We start from the raw sequence: 22,350 nt of genomic DNA, 5'->3' as shown, positions 1-22,350 counted from the left end.
TTTTCATCCTCCAAACCTGTCTTTCTCTTTCCTCACATGCCACTCACGTGTTGAATAACAAATGCCTCAACTGGTTACTAAGTCATTGAATCTCAGCCATCCTTTTTTAACATGGAAACTCAGCCGTTGGATAGCTGGCTATACCGGTAGCTGAGGCACTGCAGAATTTTTGTAAGTCCATATGGTCCAATCCATTTTGAATTTCCAAGTCATATGGGACCTTTAATTAAAGTTTCATAACTTTAATTGAATAATTAAATTAGTCTAATCAATTTAATTACTCTAGTGACTTGACTAATTCAATCACTCACTTGTCTAACAAGTGTTGGTCCCAGTCATCCTTAGTTGACCATGTCAAGTGTCGGGTCAACCGTTTGACCTTTGACCTTTGACTTTTGACTTTCACATTGACTTTGACCAAGTCACAAAATCATTCATTCTCTTCATAATTTCCCAATCGATTCATTTTCGGTGTACGATCTTATAGGTTATAATTAGCAAGGCAGTGGGTATAATTGATTCACCATTCTCTATCTTTTGCTTTATATATATAGATACTAGACAAAAGTATTCTATCAAACTTTTAACTCAACTAGGTTGGCACTTACATATTTATTGATCACTTGCACTTTACAATCTTAAGGTACAAAACAAAACAAAAATAGTAAGTTATTACAAGTGATCTTCAATCTCCAATTACAATGGGCTTGTTTCTTTGAATATTTGTACATTTATAATAATTCTACACTGTTATTAATATTTTACCCTCTCTCTCTCTCTTATGCCTCTCTCTCTCTCCTCTCTCCTCTCTCCTTCACAGCTCTGACCACCCTTACACAGGGCTTCGGACACCCAGTTTTCTTGTACCGCAAAGACTTTCTATGTCATTTTCATGTCTTTTTCAAGGTCATGTAATTGACTTAGGCATTGGAGGGCCTTTGACCAACACCCCTCGAATGTAGTCTATTTATTCCATCCTTTTTCGCAAGGATTGAGGAAGAAGAGAAAGAAGGAAGCTCAAAGGGTTCTCTTATGAATATTCTCTCTTGAGAATTTTGCTTAAAAACTTCCTGCACTTTGTTTTTTATTTTGCCCAAATAATAGAGTTTGACGTCGTTTCAAACCACATCAGATATCTTCTACCTCAACCTAATCACCACGACCTCGCTGTAGAGCTATTTGAGTACGTACTTATATGAGTAATGCTATTTAGACATACAAGATAGATCACACTAACTGACCACCTTATGTGATAGCTGATGAGATCATGCCATGTCAATTAATGAATACTGGCATGTGGACTCGAATTATTCTTTATTTATTATTTCTCATATTAATAATCTGGAAAAACCAAAACAATAAAATTAAAATTAACCCGTATTGTCCTGGGTCTGAACTCTTCCTCACGTCTCCAACCCTCCGTTCCTCCATCAAATCTACTCATCCCTCTTCTCCTCCATTAAAGTAAAAAATAAGAAATTAATTACTGAAAAAGGAACACATTTGATGTAGAAGATATATAGACAATTAATTCTAAAGGTCATTCGATAGAATCATTTGTACCCAATTTCAAGGCCACCCCTCCTCCCCCAAGGGAAACAGACAAACCCCATTTGAATGAGTCATTCGCCATCGTAGGAGCACCTGAAGCCAATCTTGGTGGCCTCACAAAGACAACTAGCAATTTCAAGGCCATCTATTTTCCCATTGTAAATAAAAAGATATATGGAAATGTCAACCCCTTTTGATGGAGGAATGGAGGGCTGGAGACGTGGTGAGGAAGTACTGAAGGAACGAGAGGCTACAGTCTGAGGGACAATAGGGTTAATTTTAATTTTATTTAATTTTATTGTTTTAATTTTTCAAAATTATTGATTTGTGAAATAAATAAAAATATAATCCACATTGTAGATTTCATTAATTAACATGGCATAACCACATCTAATGCCACATAAGATGATCATCTAGTGTAGTCAATTTTTTGTGTCTAAATAGTATTACTCTATTTATATTAGATAGGTGGAAGCCATGTGTTGTTTTATAACCTTCAATGCATGGCCGCTGGCACGTCATGTATTCTAGCTTCTAGGCTACGTTGATTCAACTTGTCATAATTAATTAATCATAACCCTAGTTACATGATCGACAGTAATCATATGGTGCATTCAGTTAAGACAGAGTTTGGGTGAGAAAAATATATCCAATAGATTAATTATCAATTTATGAGATATTTGATTAGTGATGATCGAAAGAGAGTAAAATAGACCTATCAAATAAAAAGAAAAGGCACACCCCTAGTCTTGTGATGTACGGCATACAAGAAATCAAAGAGAGACTTCTAAGTGGAAGTGAGAGCCATAATAGTAAATATTCCTTGCAACATCATAGAAGAAGAAAACAATGAAGAAGAAAGACATTCCAGACTCTCAAAATAAGGAAAAAAAGAAAGAAAGAAAGATGGTTTTAGTTCTTTTATATATATATAAGCACTAGTCTAAATTGTTTTAAATGAATCTAATTAATAGAATGGGGAATTAAAATTTTGGGGGGTGTGTTTTTACCATAACCAACTGCTTTAATCCACATTGTGCCAACGAAATGTTTTAATACAAAATGTTTTAGAAAGTATTCCTACGGAGACGGGCACAACACATCATGGGAGAACTCCAAAAAGACGATTCATAGAGTCACCATAGATAATATCCAGGTATATATATTATCCCTTAAATAGTGTTATTTGGGGGATTAGACGCTCAACCATTGGATCTATTTTAATGAGCTTGTGTGCCTGAGATTGATTCAAATTTTTTAACCTGTTTCCTTTCTAATGACCCACTTGAAACCCGCACACGCTGGGAAACCAAAAGGCCCTACGCAAGCACGCTTGGAGCAGAAACCAAGCTGACGAGAAAAATCAAGAGACACGAAGCAAGAGAATCAAGCATCCAAGTTGAAGAGGATGATCCTCCATCGCAAGATTTCTATGCGAAATAGGTATGGGTATTCCAAGGTGTGGTTGTTTCAAAAGAGCCATGGGTTATTATTTTGGGGATTCTGTGATAAGTTTTGATTTGAGTTCTAATGGGTAATTCTTAATATATGTGTTCTGATGGGTAATTCTTTATTTCGGTTATAATGATGAATTCTGGATATAGGTTCTAATGGGTAGTTCTTTATTTGGGTTCCATTGATGAATTCTTGATATAAGTTCTAATGGGCAATTTTTAGTTTGTGTTCTGATGGTAAATTTTTTATTTGGGTTCTAATGATGAATTCTTGATTTGATCAAAATCTGATCCTACACTTTTCTGCGCTCCACAGAGTTACTATACACTCATTTAATCAATAGAAATTTATGAAATATTCCTGTAATTATAATGTTCTTAGGAGCATAGCATAGACGAATCAAATTCAGGTTTTTTTTGTTCCTTGAAATCAATTAGGAGCAGAGACTTTGAACACATATGTCAACAACAAAAAAGAAAAGCAATTGCTATTATTGGTAGAAAAAGATAAATCCAGCTAATGAGCTATTCATTTGGTTTCTCAATTGTTCTTATGGTTGTAGTGAAACCATACTAGAATTGTAGTCTCATTTTTTCTGTTTTGTTTTGTTTTGTTTTGTTTTTTTTTCTTGCATTGCAGGTTTTTAATGGAGTAGTCTTGTTCGCTTATGCCAGCCTTGATGTTGGACCATCTGCTGTACTTTGGATTTAACATCTTTCGTGGTGTTTGTTTTACTGTCATGGAACTTCTCATTCAAGTGATCATGTTTGTGGTACTTTTTGGGTTGGATATATACTTTTATGTTTAGATGATAGTTCTTAGGGCCAACTTGTGCAATTTATTGAAGTTAATAATCAATTTAAGGACCACTTGCTCTCAAGCAATTCTATGTGAAAAGGCTATTTGAATACATTTGATATATGACGGTTTATACCATCCAGTTTTATTTTTCATTAATGTTCTCCAAAATGATCATGCCATTCAAATTGAAGAATTTCTCATTGATAAACAGTTATAGGTACTGCTTTCTATTCTATATGTTTTTTCTCTATTGAATGAATATTCCTTTTGGATGTTATGCTTTGCTTGTTTCTGCACGAAGGAGGTGTGGCCGTGAAAGGAAGTTAGCAATCTTATAATACACACATTGTGAAACTTAACTTGCTTCTGACTTTACCTGTATTGCCTCCAATAGTCTAATATTCTTATTCGGGTCTCATGAAACTAACTCATTGACAATGATAGGAAAACTCAACCTCTTTACAGCAGTCTAGAAACATTTGAACAAATAATTACGAACAGTTTATTGACACATGAAAATTGAGTTTCATTTTACATGTACATGATGAAAGAAAAAAAACCTAAACACTTACTTATAGTGGAAGGAACGATATCCGAATTTGACCAAAAAAGAACACACACATCTTGTATTGTTGCAAACACCTTGCTAGCCATGTCCTTGGTCGTCTGGGTTTCCTGCATTCACACCATGAAATTAAACAACACAAGGCCCGCAACCAATACATTTAAAGAAGGAAAAAAACATAGACTTGTAGAAGCAAACCTCATACTTCTACAAGCAAGAAGTTGTGAATATGAACCCTGAACTTTTTTTCTTGCTATAACAAGAAATACAAACTAGCACCCCATTATATTTACCTTTACCGAAGAAAAAGAAACAAGTTACTGAACCTAATAAAATTCTTCTAACCAAAAAACTTCATACTATCCAAGAAAAAACTTCATACTTCCAACGAAACTTCATAATAAATTAAGCACAAGACCTCAATTGAAGTCACGATTGTATACAAATATGGAAACAAATAATCAGACCAAGCAAAAATACACAGCAAAGGGTACAAACTATTAATCACACACTATTTGAGCCACATCATTAAACTAGAAGCAACAAGGCTAACGGCTAACTTCACAACCTTCCTACACTTCTACATCTCCACGAAGTTTGTAACAACGTTTATTCTAGAATTCTTAATCAATAGAAACATAAGAAATATTCCTATAATGATAAAATTCTGATAAGCAGAGACGAATCAAATTATTATTATTTTTTTCCAAATCAATTAGGAGCAAAGACTTACCCATACCTATTTCGCACAGAAATCTTGCCATGGAGGATCCTCTTCTTCAAGAATTCATCATTAGAACCCAAATCAGAATTTACCACTAGAACACAAATTAAAAATTTCCCATTAGAACTTGTATCAAGAATTCATTAATGGAACCCAAATAAAGAACTACCCATTAGAACCTATATCCAGAATTCACCATTATAACCGAAATAAAGAATTACCCATCATAACACATATTAAGAATTACCCATTAGAACTCAAATCTCAGCCACACAAACTCATTAAAACAGATCCAATGGTTGAGCACTCCATCCCTCAAATAACACTATTTGAGGGATCTCTCAACTGAAGGGGACTGTATATATATATATATATATAGAGAGAGAGAGAGAGAGAGAGAGAGGGATCCGTGGCACCATATTTTTTACACAAGTTTTGACACAAATTTTGAACCCTTAGATTTAAGCATTATTAATAGCTCAGATTAAATCTCACAACTAATTTATTATTATCTTTGAAATAATACATTTATTCTAATTATTATTATTATAATCTAATAATTATGAATTGCAGAGTCCCCAAATTCTACATCCCCCTTCCTCCATGTCCAGCGTTGGTAATCCCCTGCATAGCCTCGATGTGCCAAAAATCTTCATTTCCCTATTGCTAGTTATATGCAATTGATACTATCTATTTTGACAATGTTCATACCCAGATCGAAACAAAGCAATGCATATGGAGTTCGTTAGGATCAGAAAACACATAAACTTTCTCTCCACTCAGAATCATAACGAATTTGTGGGACTTCCATGGGAGGGCAGGGTAATCATGCTTTTAGGTTCTTGAAATTTCACTGAGGATGATCACAATGAATCTCAATCAATATCTTTTCCCCCTTTATCAGTGATGTTTGTACCATAACTGACTGAGCAACTAGCTAGGCTAGATCATTTGAGTGCCATGCTTTGAGACGTCATCACCTTAGGCAAAGAAGCATCACCACAAATCACAACTCTAGGCAAAGCAAGAGGAGTCCCACATTGGAAAACTAAAAGAGATGGAGACTCCCCCTCACCTATAAAAGAAGACTGCTCTTTCCTTAGAAGGGGATCCGGGTCTTGGATCTAGACCCTTAGGCCTTGGACTCTCTCTTCTGGATCCATCTCTGGACTGGGCTTCTCACTTGTTATCTTTATATTTGGGTCCAATCCCCTTGTACAAATGTAAACAAACATTATCATAATGAGAACACCCTTCTCCGTGAACGTAGTCCATCATTCGGGTGAACCACGTATATCTTGTCTTCTATATGTTTATCGTTTTCCCAAATCCTCACACACTTGGTGAAGGTCCTCACCTTCATCCATCATCCATCACACCTCATCACTAAGTTGGACTCAACATTGGCCTAACCATTTTGAGCACCAACAGCTTGGCGCCGTCTGTGGGAATCGACACAAAAGGCTTCTGTCGTTCTCCCCTTCTTCAATGCCCCTCGGCACCCACACAATCAACATCACCTAAGTTGCCGTTCGGCAATATCTTACTGGAGCAACAATGAATGCTAAGGCAACAAATTGTAGAAGATGATATTTCAAAGAAAAGCCGATCAGAATGTGGCTATCATTTTGCATGGCTTGCATAGCCAAACCAACATCTCAATTCAAAGTGTCGTTCGACACTTCTTTGAAGAGTAAAAATAGGGGGGACTTGAGCTTGTTCTACAAGCTTCATCATTCGGCACCCCTCCATCATTCCGCGCGTTCCCTTCGGCACCCCGCCATCATTCGGCACCTCATCATCATGTGGTGCATACGGTGCCTTCTGCAGACCTCTCTGATGTTAGCGAGGCCTTCGACACCTAGCCTTGCATGGCTTGCATGGCCAAGCCATCATTTCAGCCCATGGAACCACCTTTCAATCACATTGAAAGAGTCTCAATTTATGGCTTGCATGGCCAAACCACCATTTCAGCCCAAGGAACCAGCTTCCAATCACGTTGCAAGAGTCTCAATTTATGTGTGGCCAAATATCCCAAGTGCACCAAAGATATCACCATGCATGGCTTGCGCATGGCCAAGGAAAAATTACTCCACTCTGTGGATGCCCACGTCCATCCTCACCACAAGATAAGATTTCTCTTCTTACATATTCAACAATATGGTTCATGAATATTGCAATGAATAATAGCTGTCCGGGCCACTTTGAAGATGCTCCAATTTGGCAATTGCCAAATATTCCAATTCACCGACAGCATCACTTTGCAGGGCTAAGGGGGCCAACCACCATTTCAATCTAATGGGAAGTCCACGTGGTTATTAATTCTTGCATGGCTTGCATGGTTATTATTGTTTGCATGGCTTACATGGTTTTTATCATTTGCATGATTGAAGACAACTAGCTGCAAGTGCCGAATTCTTATCTTATATTTTATTATATTCGAAAGTCTGGAGCAATTCAAATGGCCAAGCCAAACGGCACCCCATCCTCCAAACAGCAACCATATGCTCCAGAAATTTTTAATCCATATACTCTTTCATGGGCTACACCTCTATACTAGCAATTTTTAATCAAGCATTGGGGACAATCAAAGATTGCAAGGAGAACTCACGAGCACATCCCTCCAATTGAACTTCACCTTGCCGAGGCCGTGAGGACTTGGTCACCTTGCCGAATGAACCACCACCTTGCTTTGCCATGCATAGACCTTTGCTACTCACCCCGCTTGCAGAAGCCACTGAACAGCAAGGGTTGTAACTCCTTGCAAGTATATACCCAAGCTTTACAGCAGCAAAATCGTGCCACTGCCCTTGCCGAAGCCTACAATGCCCAAGTGTCCAAAGCTTGAGACAAATCTCCTCCAAACTGCTAGAATCCAGGCTGTGGATCTCGACTCTGAGGATAGCTCACGAAATCATTGCCGAGGGGATAAAAGGGTGCTCGTGGCTCCCTTTCCCAAGGCCACCTTCACAAAGATCGAACCCAGCTTTAGAGTCATGCCGAAGGTACAGATACTGAACCCTCCTTTCAAAATCCTTGCCAACCAGCGATTGTGCGGAAGGTGGGGAGGGAGGCCTCAAAAATAAAAAATTTCAAATAACCCTTGTCGTTCGGCAGGGCTATATGGAAAGCTACGAAAGAGCACGCGCATGCACGGCCTGCTCCCGATTGTACAGCCACGTTGCCGACTATGCAGCCTCCTTACCGAAGGACTTGGTCACCTGCCGAATGAACCACCACCTTGCTTTGCCATGCATAGACCTTTGCTACTCACCCCGCTTGCAGAAGCCACTGAACAACAAGGGTTGTAACTTCTTGCAAGTATATACCCAAGCTTTACAGCAGAAAAATCCACTGCCCTTGCCGAAGCCTACAATGCCCAAGTGTCCAAAGCTTTGTTAGAGTTTTAGGATCTATGTATGAGATTTTGTGAGAAGAGAGAAGAGAAAGTAAGAAAACTTGACGAAATCCAAGACTGCTCTGCTATACATGTAGCAGAGAGAACATTCTCATTAGCTCAGTTTTTCAGTACAACAACACACTCTTGGTGTGAGAAGAATATAACCGTTATGCACAGTACCAGCTGGATGCATTTTATCAAAGCAATCTCAGCCATTCACTATCTAACCAATCAAGCTATGACACCTGGACTAAGTATAAAGAAATACAAATAAGCAGAAAACAGAACTCTTAATCCTGAAATCAACTCAAGCACTTATAATTCAACACTCCCCTTTAAGTCTTGAGGTGATTTCACTCCAAGCATGCCTCTGAGATAATTGAATCTGTCTTTGGCCAGAGATTTGGTAAAAATGTCAGCCAATTGTTCATTTGTGGGACAATATTCCAGATTGATTACTCCTTCTTGCAATGCATCCTTGATGAAGTGATACCTCCTGTCAATATGCTTTGTCTTCTGGTGGAATACAGGGTTTTTAGTGATTGCAATTGCTGAGATATTATCACAATGCAATGGAGTAGCTTCAGTTTGAAGCTCTCCAAAATCCTCTAGCACAAATCGAAGCCAAATAGCTTGAGTAGTAGCTTCAGCTGCACTGATGTACTCAGCTTCTGTAGTAGACAGTGCAACACAGTTCTGTTTCACTGAGGCCCAAGAAAATACCCCACTTCCAAAACTAAAAGCATACCCTGATGTGCTCTTGCAATCACCAACTGATCCTCCCCAATCACTGTCACAGTAGCCAATTAGAATTGAACTTTTGCCTTTCACATATTCAAGACCATAGTCCAGAGTTCCTTTGATGTATCTCAAAACTCTTTTAGCTGTTCCATAGTGTCTATTTGTAGGACAGTGCATGAATCTAGCTAGCAAACTTGAGGCATACATAATGTCTGGTCTTGTAGCAGTTAAGTACAGCAAGCTACCAACAATGCTTCTGTATTGTTCTTCATTTGCAGCTCCACTCCCATCATCCTTAGCTAGTTTCTCAGTGGCAACAAGAGGTGTTGTCACAGATTTGCACTCAGTCAAACCAAACTTGCTCAACAAGGTGCTAGCATATTTCTTTTGATGTAGAAATATACTAGACTCTGTCTGAACAACTCCCATGCCAAGGAAATGATGAAGTAAGCCCAAATCAGTCATCTCATACTTAGCCATCATGTCTTCTTTGAATTCAGCCAACAATGCTTGACTGCTCCATGTGTACACTATGTCATCTACATAGATAGACACAATTAGAATCTCCTTATCTCCCCTCACTTTGGTATACAAGGTTGCTTCACTTAAGCTTTTCACAAAACCACATTGAGTGAAGTAGTTGTCATCTTTCCATACCAAGCCCTTGGGGCTTGCTTCAGACCATAAAGAGCTTTATGCAGACGATAAACCTTGTCTTCTTTGCCTTTAATTACAAAACCTTCAGGCTGATTGACATAAACTTCCTCTTGCAACACACCATTAAGGAAAGCAGATTTCACATCAAGCTGGAACAATTTCCAACCCTTTTTAGCTGCTAGAGCAATAAGTGTTCTAATGGTGTCCAATCTGGCTACAGGTGCATAAGTCTCATTATAATCCAGTCCAGGCTTCTGAGCATACCCCTTAGCCACTAATCTTGCTTTATTCTTTTGCACAGAGCCATCCAAATTCAGCTTTGTCTTGTACACCCACTTAACTCCAATCACTGGTTTTTCAGTTGGTCTATCTACCAATTCCCATGTTTCATTCTTTTCAATCATCTGCAGTTCATCTTCCATAGCCTTAAGCCAAGATTCATCCTGAGCAGCATCAGCATATTTTTCTGGTTCCATGATACACAAGTTACACTGAGCTAGAACATCATCTAGCCTTCTCCATTTTAGAGGGGTGTGATCATAAGCTTGAGTTCTCCTTTCTTCACTGCTTATATCACCTGGAGTTGATGAAGTGCTCTCTTGCATATCCAAAGTTTGAGGTGTACCAGTAGAGTTCTCATTAGAACTGTCAGATTTCAAATCCAAGTCTACTTGGTTTTCAATTGAGTATGTTGTCATAACTGAACCATTTTTGTCTGTCCAATGCCAAGCATTTTCTTCATCAAATGTCACATCCCTTGACAGTAAAAGCTTGTTAGAAACAGGATCAAAAACTCTATATCCTTTTTCACAAGTTGCATATCCCACAAACACTCCCTTTGTACTCTTAGGTTCCAGCTTGTGTCTCAATTCAGTTGGCACATGAACATAACACAGAGAACCAAACACTTTCAGATGTGCAATTCCAGGCTTCCTTCCACTATATGCTTCGAATGGAGTAATGTTGTTGAGAGCTTTGGTAGGACATCTGTTCAGCAAATAGACAGCTGTATTCACAGCTTCTGTCCATAGGAAATAAGGCATTCCCTTCTCATGTAACATTGATTTTGCCATCTCAATGACAGTTCTATTTTTCCTCTCAACTACTCCATTCTGCTGAGGAGTATAGGCCATTGTAAGCTGCCTTTGAATGCCATTAGCTTCACAGAACTCCAAAAAATCAGTAGACAGAAACTCTCCACCCCTGTCACTTCTTATGCACTGCACCTTGTGTCCAGTTTGTAATTCAGTCATGGACTTGAACTTCTTGAAACAATAGAAGGCTTCTGACTTGTTTCTCAAGAAGTATACCCAAATCATTCTTGTGAAATCATCTATAATCAGCATGAAATATCTGTTCCTTGCAACAGACTCATTTCTCATGGGACCACAGAGATCCACATGTACTAGCTCTAGTACTTTGCTTGCTCTTTGAGCTTGATCTTTTGGAAAAACATTTCTGTGCTGTTTTCCAAATTGGCACCCTTCACACACACCACTTTGTTCTTCCAATTGTGGTAAACCATGTACCATTTCTTTATCCCTTAGCTGCTTCAATCCTCCAAAATTCAGATGACCAAGTCTCTTGTGCCAAATCCATGGGGATTGAAGAAAACTAGTCTTCATTAGTAACTATTTTTCAGCTAGAAAAGAGACAGGATAGCATCTGTTACTCTTCATTTCCACCTTTGTGATGAGATAATCCATGGATGGGCTATCAAATACCCTGCACATTCCTTCTCCAAACACCAGACAGTACCTATGTTCATCCATCTGCCCAACACTTAGCAGATTTTCTTTCAATCCTGGCAGGTACATTACTTCTCTGATGTATTTCCTGCCCTTTGCTGTATCAATACGCAGTGAACCAATACCAGCTACACTCACTAGTGCACCAGTTGGCATTTGTACTCTCCCAGCTACATTAGTTCTCACATCAGCCAGTAATTCTAAATTTCCTGTCATATGATTGCTGCAGCCACTATCAATATACCATTCATTGGCTTTGATCTCAGTGGTTGAGCAATTTGCATAAAACAGGTTTCCTGTTACCTCCATTTGATTTACACAATTAGCCTTCTGCACATTTTTGCTCATTGTACAGTCTCTAGCAAGATGTCCAAATCTGTCACAGTTATAGCATTTTGGTTTTCCCTTATACCTGCACTCACCAAAGTGATGCTTTGAACACACCTTGCATTGAGGCTTTGTGTTTTCCTGATTTGAGAACTGAGTTGAAGTGTGGTTCTGTGCAGAATAATTATTCTGCTGTGACTTGTCTTTTGCCTCCCATGACTTCCCTTTAGAATTCCAGCTTTTCTGTGACTTAGATGAACCAGATTGAGAAGTGTTTTTGTTCTGACCCTTTGCATTCACAGTGAATGAGGCAAATGCCTTCTCAGCTGTATCAACACTATGCATTTCAAGCCTTTGCTCCTGACTCTTCAAAATTGCAATTACTTCCTGCAAATCCACAGTTTCTAGTGTCTTTGTGTTTTCAATCACAATGCATATAGGGTCATACTTCTTACTTAGACTAATTAACACCTTCTGAACCTGCCTCTCGTTTGACAGAACTTCACCAAATGTTTTCATTTGGTTAATCAATTCAGTTAGTCTAGTAAGATATTCAGATAAGGTTTCACTATCACGCATCCTAGTGTATTCAAATTCACGTCTAAGATTTTGAAGCTTTACCGATCTAACATGCTCTCCACCATGATATTCTGAGTATAGCAGATTCCAAGCCATCTTTGCAGAGTCAGCATTTGCAATTCTGGGAAAAATCTGATCAGAAACAGCATTTTGAATGATACCTAAAGCCTTCGCATCCTTCATGAGAATAGCAGCTGTTTTCTCATCAATTTCTTCTTCTGAACCATCCTCAGATTCCTTCTTCGTTTGTGAATCTGGGATTAAAAAACCCTTCTCTACCAAACCCCATAAACCATATGATCTGAATATGGTTACCATCTTAATCCTCCAAAATTCATAGTTCTCACCTGAGAAAATGGGGATTCAAGCCTCTGAACTTCCTGATCTAGCCATTACGAATTTCAGATTCACCTGAAACAAGATGTTTTCAGATTCGACCCTTGCTCGAGCTCAGTCAGCTTCGTGAGCTTAGAATGAGCTCACCTCGATCGATTTTCTTCACAGAACAACGCCCAGCTTTTGGATAATCAAACCTGGCTCTGAGGCCATGTTAGAGTTTTAGGATCTGTGTATGAGATTTTGTGAGAAGAAAGAAGAGAATGTAAGAAAACTTGACGAAATCCAAGACTGCTCCGCTATACGTGTAGCAGAGAGAACATTCTCATTAGCTCATTTTTTCAGTACAACAACACACTCTTGGTGTGAGAAGAATATAATCGTTATGCACAGTACCAGCTGGATGCATTTTATCAAAGCAATCTCAGCCATTCACTATCTAACCAATCAAGCTATGACACCTGGACTAAGTATAAAGAAATACAAATAAGCAGAAAACAGAACTCTTAATCTTGAAATCAACTCAAGCACTTATAATTCAACAAGCTTGAGACAAATCTCCTCCAAACTGCTAGAATCCAGGCTGTGGATCTCGACTTTGAGGATAGCTCACGAAATCATTGACGAGGGGATAAAAGGGTGCTCGTGGCTCCCTTTCCCAAGGCCACCTTCACAAAGATCGAACCCAGCTTCAGAGTCATGTCGAAGGTACAGATACTGAATCCTCCTTTCAAAATCCTTGCCAACCAGCGATTGTGTGGAAGGCGGGGAGGGAGGCCTCAAAAATAAAAAATTTCAAATAACCCTTGCTGTTCGGCAGGGCTATATGGAAAGCTACGAAAGGGCGCGCGCATGCACGGCCTGCTCCCAATTGTACAGCCATGTTGCCGACTATGCAGCCTCCTTACCGAAGGACTTGGTCACCTTGCCGAATGAACCACCACCTTTCTTTGCCATGCATAGACCTTTGCTACTCACCCCGCTTGCAGAAGCCACTGAACAGCAAGGGTTGTAACTCCTTGCAAGTATATACCCAAGCTTTACAGCTGAAAAATCGTGCCACTGCCCTTGCCGAAGCCTACAATGCCCAAGTGTCCAAAGCTTGAGACAAATCTCCTCCAAACTGCTAGAATCTAGGCTGTGGATCTCGACTCTGAGGATAGCTCACGAAATCATTGCCGAGGGGATAAAAGGGTGCTCGTGGCTCCCTTTCCCAGGGCCACCTTCACAAAGATCGAACCCAGGTTCAGAGTCATGCCGAAGGTACAGATACTGAACCCTCCTTTCAAAATCCTTGCTAACCAGCGATTGTGCGGAAGGTGGGGAGGGAGGCCTCAAAAATAAAAATTTTCAAATAACCCTTGCCGTTTATGCAGCCTCCTTACCGAAGCCCAGCCTTTTGCAAATCATCAGCTCCAATTCCTTGGTACTCTCCGTCGGTACCCAAAAGCTATAGCCAAGTTCTTAAGATTTTTGCTCTATCTTTTCCTCATGGCTTAGGCGCGAGCCGATCCGCGCTTTTCTCTCTGGCTTGTCAGGATAAAGGGGTACTAGCTCGACGTCCTCTTCGGGCTTCCATCCTTCTTCAGGAGAGACCTCCGAACGGATTCCCTCGACTTGGTCCTGATTCTTTGATTGCTATTGGGGAGTAGCTATTCCCTTTTCTTTCTAGTCTGCTCGGCCGTAAGAAACTGGATCTGCTTCTTCCTCTGCTTGTTCTACTGCCCTTAGATCTGCTTGATTCACAGGGAGGAACTGTGTTTGCTTGCCTTTCTTCAGCCCTTCAGCTAAGCATTTCCTCGCCATTGTCTGATCGCTGTTGATCTGGCTGATACCGCCCGCAGGAACTGGGTAACGGATCTTCTGATGTGTGGCGGAGGTGATGGCGTTGATCTTGCCGATCCATGGTCGGCCTAGAATGCCATTGTAAGTGATACTTCATCAATGACCATGAACGTTTGCGAGCTGATTGCAGGTGGAGAGTAGACGTCGAGATCTATCGTGCCCACGGTAACCGTCGTTGAGCCATTGAAACCAGTCAGCGACTTGGCTGATTTATTGATCTTTGCCTCTAAGCCCATCTGTTGGATGACTGCCAATTGTAGGATGTTGGCTGCACTACCCTCATCTGCATGGACTCGGTCGACCATGGCCTGAGCGATTTGAATGCTGATGACAAGGGCGTCATTGTGTGGTAGATCAAGGCCGATTAAGTCTTTTTTTTTTGGAAGCCGATCACGGGATCATCTTCTGCCAGTGAGAGGCTAGTTGAGATTTTGGAGATCATAGTAGCCTGTTTGATCTTCCTCTTCTTTTCTTTGTTGGTCAGTCCGAACTCCTCGGAGTCGGCTAGGATTGTGTTAATCCTTATGACCTTCTGGGGTGGCTCCTTGGCGGTATCGCGGTCTTCTATCTGCTGGATGGCCTGCCTCGCGATGAACTCTGTGCAATGACCTTCTCTCACGAGTTCTTCAAGATGCGCTTTCCAAGCAAAGCAAATATTTGCATTGTGCCCATGTGTCCCATGGAAGGCACAATACTTTCTGGTATCCCTTTTGTCCGGATCTCCTTTCAAGGGTGAAGGTCTTTTTACCCAAGGTTTGTCCTTCACTTGGGCCAAAATTTGGTGTATGGGAATAGAGAACTTGGTGTAGTTCTCTTTCGTCGTGGCCTCTCTTTGTGGACGTGGCCTGCCTTTGTCTTTGTCCCTGCTGCCAAGCCTGTCGCTTCTTTGTTCTGCCCGCTTGGCCGGTCGATCTTCCTGCTCGGTGGACTTCTTCGCGGCGATTCGATCGTCATCCCAGAGTGCGTAGCGTTCTGCGGTCGCGAAGACCTCTGCCTGAGTCTGGCTGGGAGTGATAGTCAGCTCGCGGTATAAGTCATATTCTGCTGGAAGACCTTTCTTGAATGCGAAGGATGCGATTTGGTCATCGCACCCTACGATGTTGGCCTTTTCTTCTTTGAACCTCTTGATGTAATCTCGAAGGGATTCCTCGGGCTTCTTGCGCAGGTTGAACAGATGGTCAGGATTCTTCTTGATCGTCCGATAAGAAGTGTATTCTTTAGTGAAGACGTAAGTAAGCTCCTTGAAGCTGTTGATCGACCCGGATGGCAGGGTCTTGAGCTACTCCTCGCAAAGTCATTGCAAACACCATGCACATTAACGCGTCTTCAGCTTTGTAGAGGATCATGAGGCTCTTGAAATGCTTCAGATGACTTTCGGGGTCGGAATTGACAGGACCCGACCCATTTTCCACTTTGGAATTCGAGCCAAGTCCTGTGCGTGTCCGACACCTGGCAAATGTCGGGCACAAATGACCTTTTTACCCTCCGTACTCCAATTTCTCTTTAAAATTTCCTTAGACTTCTGCCGAAAATTCGGCAGAGTCTCCCCTGTATTTTGACCAATCCCAAAACTTTTCACCTGTTAAACATTCAACTAATCCACACCAACTGCCAGAATAATTCAAATAACAAAATCCCAACTCCAGTTTTTCAGTTTCAACAAGATATCAGAGCATTTTCTAAATTTCAAGGTTTCAGGGATTTTCTACTAAGCTCTACCTGGCTTGAAGTGCTGAGGTTATGAGTGGCCTGGTGGTGGATCCCGCGTACGTCTACAGCCTAGGGGTGAAAACAGTTTGAAGATGTGAGTGGACCAACATAAGAATTCTTGAAAACAGTTTAATAATCAAAATAACCCTCTCTATAGAAATTGTTAAATAAACTGAATACGCACCTTCCATTTAAAGCTTACTAAACTCAAAGCATTCCATATAAATCATAATCAAACTCAATAAATTTTATTCAAAAGCACTGAAATCAAGGTTGTATATAACACTGAAATCAATTTTGTATAAAAGTACTGTACTCGAGCCTTGCATAACTGAACAAACTATATAAATGTATTATTGCCTGGAAAATCAGAAAAGCTGGTATAAAATAACTGAAAATCATAATTAAATAAAAGAAACTCAAAATCCTTTAAAATACCACCTATTTGTACCCCTGTCATAACCGTCAATTCCCTGGCAGGTCTCGGGCATCACACAGGCTACCCGAGCCGCAAACTGGCGAAATCAGGGGACTATGATCAACCTGTCCCGCCGGCAGATTCTTCGATGACACCAAGTCAACTCGAGTCGCCCTGCCCCCGGCTCCTAAACATACGTGCTTTTCAATTCAATTTACTCCTATGCCCACATTAGCCTTTTTCAATGCTTGGAACAGTTTTGGGAGTTTCGACGTTCAGCTTAAGCGATAAGCCGTCAGATCGGCCGACCCGGGACCCGTGGGGTCCACGGTGTCCGATGGCCAATCTGATGATCCCTGAAGGTTTCTCATATAGCGGGAACCCTGTTCTGCGAATTTGGTCCGAATCGGACGGTCGGATTGGCCAAAATCGCGTTATCGCTTAAAACCCTAATCGTAGCCCCAGGGTTCACGATTCCGGAGTATCCGGGACTCCGATTCGCGATCCGTCGAATCCTACACGATCCTGAAATCACGTAGACCGACATATCCAAAATTCAGCGCGATCCGACGATTTAACGACACTGCACCCACGGATCGCGCGATATGGAAAATCCGTTCGGGGCACAAACGGACTCCGAATTGAGATCCGCGAACTCCCACGTGCTCGTGACGACACGAGGGTCACGAAATTTTACAGAGTTACATCACTACCCTAGCCCACGCGCTCCAGCACGCGCGGGCAGCTTTGGGTGTCCAAAGCGATTTTGGGTGGCCGAAAAATCGTTGAACCAAGGCTCTAAACTCCTACCCTAGGTAAAAAACCCCATTTGGAGTCACTTTTGTTCTTGGACCACCCCCAAAAAGTGACCAGAAACAGTAGCTTCGAAGGGCCGAAGTTTCGGCCAAACGTCAAGTCGAAAATCGAACCCCTTAGAGCTAAAATCGATCGAAGCCCATATACCCATCAGCTAGAACACGAAAAATAGATGAGAAACCATACCTTACTCAATCGATTTGGTGGAGAAACGAAGGAGAACGAGCTCCCAAAAATTTTCGGAAAAACTGTCGGACCAGGCCTGTTTCGTGGCAGTTTCCGGCTACTACAGTGGCGGATGGAGGCTGAGGAGGGGCAGGACTGATAGAGGGAAGTGAGGTGGTTCGTTTGGGACTGGTATTGCCTGAAACGGTGGCCTGAGTTGGGAGAAATTGATGTCTGAAGTCGGCTGGTCGAGATGGTTCGAGAGAGAAAGCTGGGTTTATAAAACTGAACTTCAAAATATTTACGGTTCTGCCACTGAGACTCTTTTGACCATAACTCCTTCGTTACAACTCCGATTCGGGTCTACTCCGTGTCTACGGACTCGTTTCGCCGTGATCTGCGCAACGGCGTAATCGGAATTACCAAATTTTTTCCCGATCAAAAAGTCAACTTTTTCCCTATTAAATAATGCGAGGGTAAAATTGTCATTTTGCTAAAAGATATTTTCCTTACTTTTTCAGATATTTTCTTTCTTTTTAGATATTTTGTTTTGGGTTATTACAGGAATCGCCTTTGAAGCATGTAAAAGAGAGCGTTGAGAATCGTTTCGGAGGAGCAGCCTGCTCAATTTTGACTGTGAAAGGTGAGGAGTTTGCTCGATCTACCTCAATGCGTAGTGCATCTTCAACATTTCCGCCAATCTTTAAGTCTCGAAGTCGGTTATTCACAAGTTTCTCAATGTCTTCTGCACGCATGGCTAGTCGGTCACGTTGATGATCTTCGCGATTTAGACGATGCTGATTGACTTCCTCATTAGCTTGCGAGGGTCGACCTTCTCGGTTGTGCTGTCTTGGCGGAGTGTTGGTGGACTGCGCTTGTGAGGGATTTCCAGTAGTTTGGTGACGAGAATTGGTTCTTCGAGAGCAAGTAGCAGAGCGCCTTTCTTCACGGTCCTCATTGTGATGATTGTCAAGTTGACCTCCCTGGGGGCCTATCCTTTCGCGAATGTTTCTCTGCGAGCGAGCAGCAGAGCACCTTTCTTCTCGATCCTCGTCTCGATGGCTGTCAAGTTGACGTTCCTGGGAGGCTAGCCTTTCATGAACGTCTTCCTGCTGGCCTAGGCGAGCGTGGATGTCAGGTCTTGGGCCCAGCCTGTTGCGCACGTTGGTCCTTAAATTCAATATGGACTGGAAACGTCGTCTACTCTGAGTGTGGCTTGCGGATGCTTGCGACATGTCCGCGAGCTGATCTCCTTGTTGCGCATTTCCTTGTCTGTTTACTCCTGCTCGTCCTGCTTGGTTCCCGTCGAACTGCCTATCGGCGCGTTCGTGTATCCTTCTCTCTTCGCCCTGTTGTCCAAGGCAAAGGTTTTGAGCCAAGTTTATTTGGTTGAGGAGCTGCCTCATCAAATTGCTTTGGTTGTCCATTCTCTGAGTTAGCGGGTCAACTCTTAGATTAAGGTCTACTTGACTTCGTGGATCGGGAGGAGAGAAATGTGTGGAGCCCAATTGCACACGGGCTAGGGTTTCATTGGATGTGTACGTGGGAGCATGCGTCGAGCGTGGAGGCAATGGAGGGAGTGGTTGAAGTTGCTCCAAGATTGGGCCAAAGTCGGCGGTGGTGCTATGAAGGTGGCTAGGTCCGGCCACGGGGCCTTGAGATGGTATAGCGGCGGCGGAGGCCGGTGCGGTAGTCCTCGCTGCTAGTCCGGCAGGTGGCACAGTGGTTTCAGTCACATGGGGTGGCTGCTGAGGGTTCATGGCGGCGAGAGGTGGTGGGGCCGCCATGTCGATCGTGGGATCGTGGGAGGAGTAGCTTTGGGCCGTCACAGATTGAGCCATAGGTGCGGTTTTGCTCCTCGTGCGCTTGCTTCCAACCATGGTTGTTTGGAAGGCTTCGGTGGATTGGAAAATAGGAGGAACGGATTCCTTGAGCACGTGTTGAGTATAACTCAAAAGCTCTCAATGAAAGCACCAAATGTTTGTGCAAATAATCTCACGAGAGAATATTCGCTTCTGGATCCTTCAACCTTCGATCTTCCTTCTCTCTCTTCCTCGATTCCTGTAAAAAAGATTGGAATAAGTAGACCACACCCGGGGGGTGTTGGCCAAAGGCCCTCCGATGCCTTAGTTAGTTCGAGTGTTTGTAGGAAAACAATAGCTAGGCAAAGGGTACGGAGTTGTATGTAGGGTGTAAACCGGGTGGTCGGAGCCGTGTCGAGAAAATATGGAGAGTGGAGAGAGAGAGAGAGAGAGCTTCGGGTATGTTTCTCGGGTATAAGGAGTAGGTTTTTTGAAGTCGTCAATTTTCTGAAGTCGTCTGAATGATGAATGAGGTCGTCTATTTATAGGAGCCTCGGGGCTAGGGTTTCGTAGGGATCGAGTCGGCTTTGATAATATCCGAATGAAATATATTATCTCTTAAGAAGATAATATATGAATTAAATGATATTATCTTCTCTTTATTAGGATAATATCTTAATTAATGATATTATCTCTTTAAATAAAGATAATATCATATTAATTAAGATATTTATCCCAATTTATTAACCAGCCAGATAAACTGGTTTAATTAATTAATTTAAGAGATAATTTTCTTTTCCACGTGGCGTGCCCTGATTTGAGACGAAAATATATGCTCCCACAGTATCCATACATCAAAGCATCAGACATGTAATTTTCATTTTATGGAGGATTTGTTTTCTTTCATGTATGAGGTTATCGATTTGTGCATCAAAATAAGTTATGAACTTTTGAACAATCAGGTTGTTGATTTTGTTTAAAGACTTGGATATTCTTGAATTTTCTTTTTACTTGTTTTTTTTTTTTTTTTTCAATTTGAGATTTATTTTATTACTCAAGAATTCTAATCATGATGAATCCAATTGGAGTTTTTGGGCTTGTTAGTGGAGAATTTCAACTGAAGTTGGCATCAAAAGAGAAAGATGAGTTTTTTAACTGAGAAACTCATGTTTTCATTGCTATGAATAACCAATTTCCTGGAATTGTTGTTTGCACACAGGCATTTAGGGTTCAGTGTTTGCATTTCAAATATGCAATTGCATGATTCTGGAGTGCCTGTGCGCTATTAGAATAAATATTAACATACATATATGATGTAGAACAGATGGCAGATTTTATCGCGGTTGAGCTAGAAAAAGGACGTAGTGGGAATTTGCAGTTTTGTCGTCCAAGCTCCGATTAGGACACAAAATACCATTTCGGAAAGGGAACGACGCCACGAGCCTAACTCACAGCTTTGCTGTGATATATGATGGATTTTAGCATTCTGAAGTCGTTTGGCCTTCCAAAACTGCAGTTAAAGTTTGGTAGTTATTTTTCCAATAAATTCTGTTTTTGACAGTTTAGGAGTTATGTTATTAAGATTCCAAATTAATTCTGTTTTTTTTTTCTTCTGTTTTTTTCAGTTTAGGAGTTATGTTATTAAGACTCCAAATTAATTTGGAGTTTTTCAGTTTTATGTAATAACTCCTCTGGTAGTTGAAGGGTTGAGGGTTGTTGAGAATTGTGTATTTAGACAGGTTTGTCTAATATTTTCGATAACTCAGTTTTTAATAACATTAATCTAAGAGAGATTCTCTTAATTTTCTGGTGGAATCCAGTTTTTCTTGTTACTCAAGGTTTCGCTTGAAACCCTCATTGCTTGTGCTGCGTCAATATAACATGTTTTTCTTAGACAATTCCAACAACAAAAAAACATGTTACATTTTATTTCGTACACTTTAAAAGTGCAAATATAACATTAAAGTGAGTAAAGGGTTCAATGACTTCATCCTTTTATGCATGAATAGACGATTTATATTGAAGCATGTCCATTTCATCGAATCGTTATCGTTAAATTCCATTTATTGGCTGATTGAATATATATTCACTTAATGAATGGGGTATTTTTTATGAAATTTTTTATTACGATAAATATATTAACGATGATGAGGCAAATCACAAAATAACTAACAGAACAAATCAAAGTTAATTGACTTTATTTTGAGTATTAAAAGTCATTTTTTAATACTAATCTAGTAAATTTGATTTTAGGGTTAGCGTTGGGATTTTAAAGGGTCTGTGCGAAACCTAAACTGTGACCTTTAGATAATCTTACATGAAAATACTGCACAAATGTAGTTTACCTTCATATAATCAAATTTATAAGTTTTAATGTTTCAATTTGAGAAAGTTAAATACAAATATGTTCGGTATAAAGACTTGATTTTTTTTTTCAGTACTTGTTAACAATATGAAGACTTTTTCTTTTTTTGGGGTAATTTTTTTTTAAAAAGTACTTGTTAACTACACACACATATATATACGTCACTACTACAAAAAACGAAATAGACGACGGTAATCCACCGTCATTATGATGCTTTGAAAACCATCGTTAAATCGACCGTCATCTTTTGGAGTATCAAACTACGTCGGCTTTTCACCGTCGTTGTTTATTTGTAAAGACGACTGTTTTTTCTTAAAATCGTCCTTGTTCTAATGTAAAGACGAC

The 22,350-nt window shown here is 40.7% G+C and overlaps 2 long non-coding RNA genes across 2 annotated transcripts; one reads left to right on the top strand and one right to left on the bottom strand.

The window, feature by feature from the left end:
• The first annotated feature begins 2,682 nt into the window (after positions 1 to 2,682).
• Positions 2,683 to 3,942, top strand: LOC117612686. Its single transcript, XR_004583517.1, has 3 exons — positions 2,683 to 2,707; positions 2,868 to 2,994; positions 3,646 to 3,942. It is a non-coding gene; the product is annotated as an uncharacterized LOC117612686 (long non-coding RNA).
• Positions 3,943 to 4,285: 343 nt separating this feature from the next.
• On the bottom strand, positions 4,286 to 5,337 carry LOC117612688. Its single transcript, XR_004583518.1, has 2 exons — positions 5,106 to 5,337; positions 4,286 to 4,482 (listed from the first exon to the last, which is right to left on the bottom strand). It is a non-coding gene; the product is annotated as an uncharacterized LOC117612688 (long non-coding RNA).
• Positions 5,338 to 22,350: the final 17,013 nt, after the last annotated feature.

This window comes from Prunus dulcis, unplaced genomic scaffold, assembly GCF_902201215.1.
Source record: "Prunus dulcis unplaced genomic scaffold, ALMONDv2, whole genome shotgun sequence".
In the NCBI taxonomy this organism is placed as follows: Eukaryota; Viridiplantae; Streptophyta; class Magnoliopsida; order Rosales; family Rosaceae; genus Prunus; species Prunus dulcis.
This window is presented reverse-complemented; position numbering and strand designations above follow the sequence as displayed.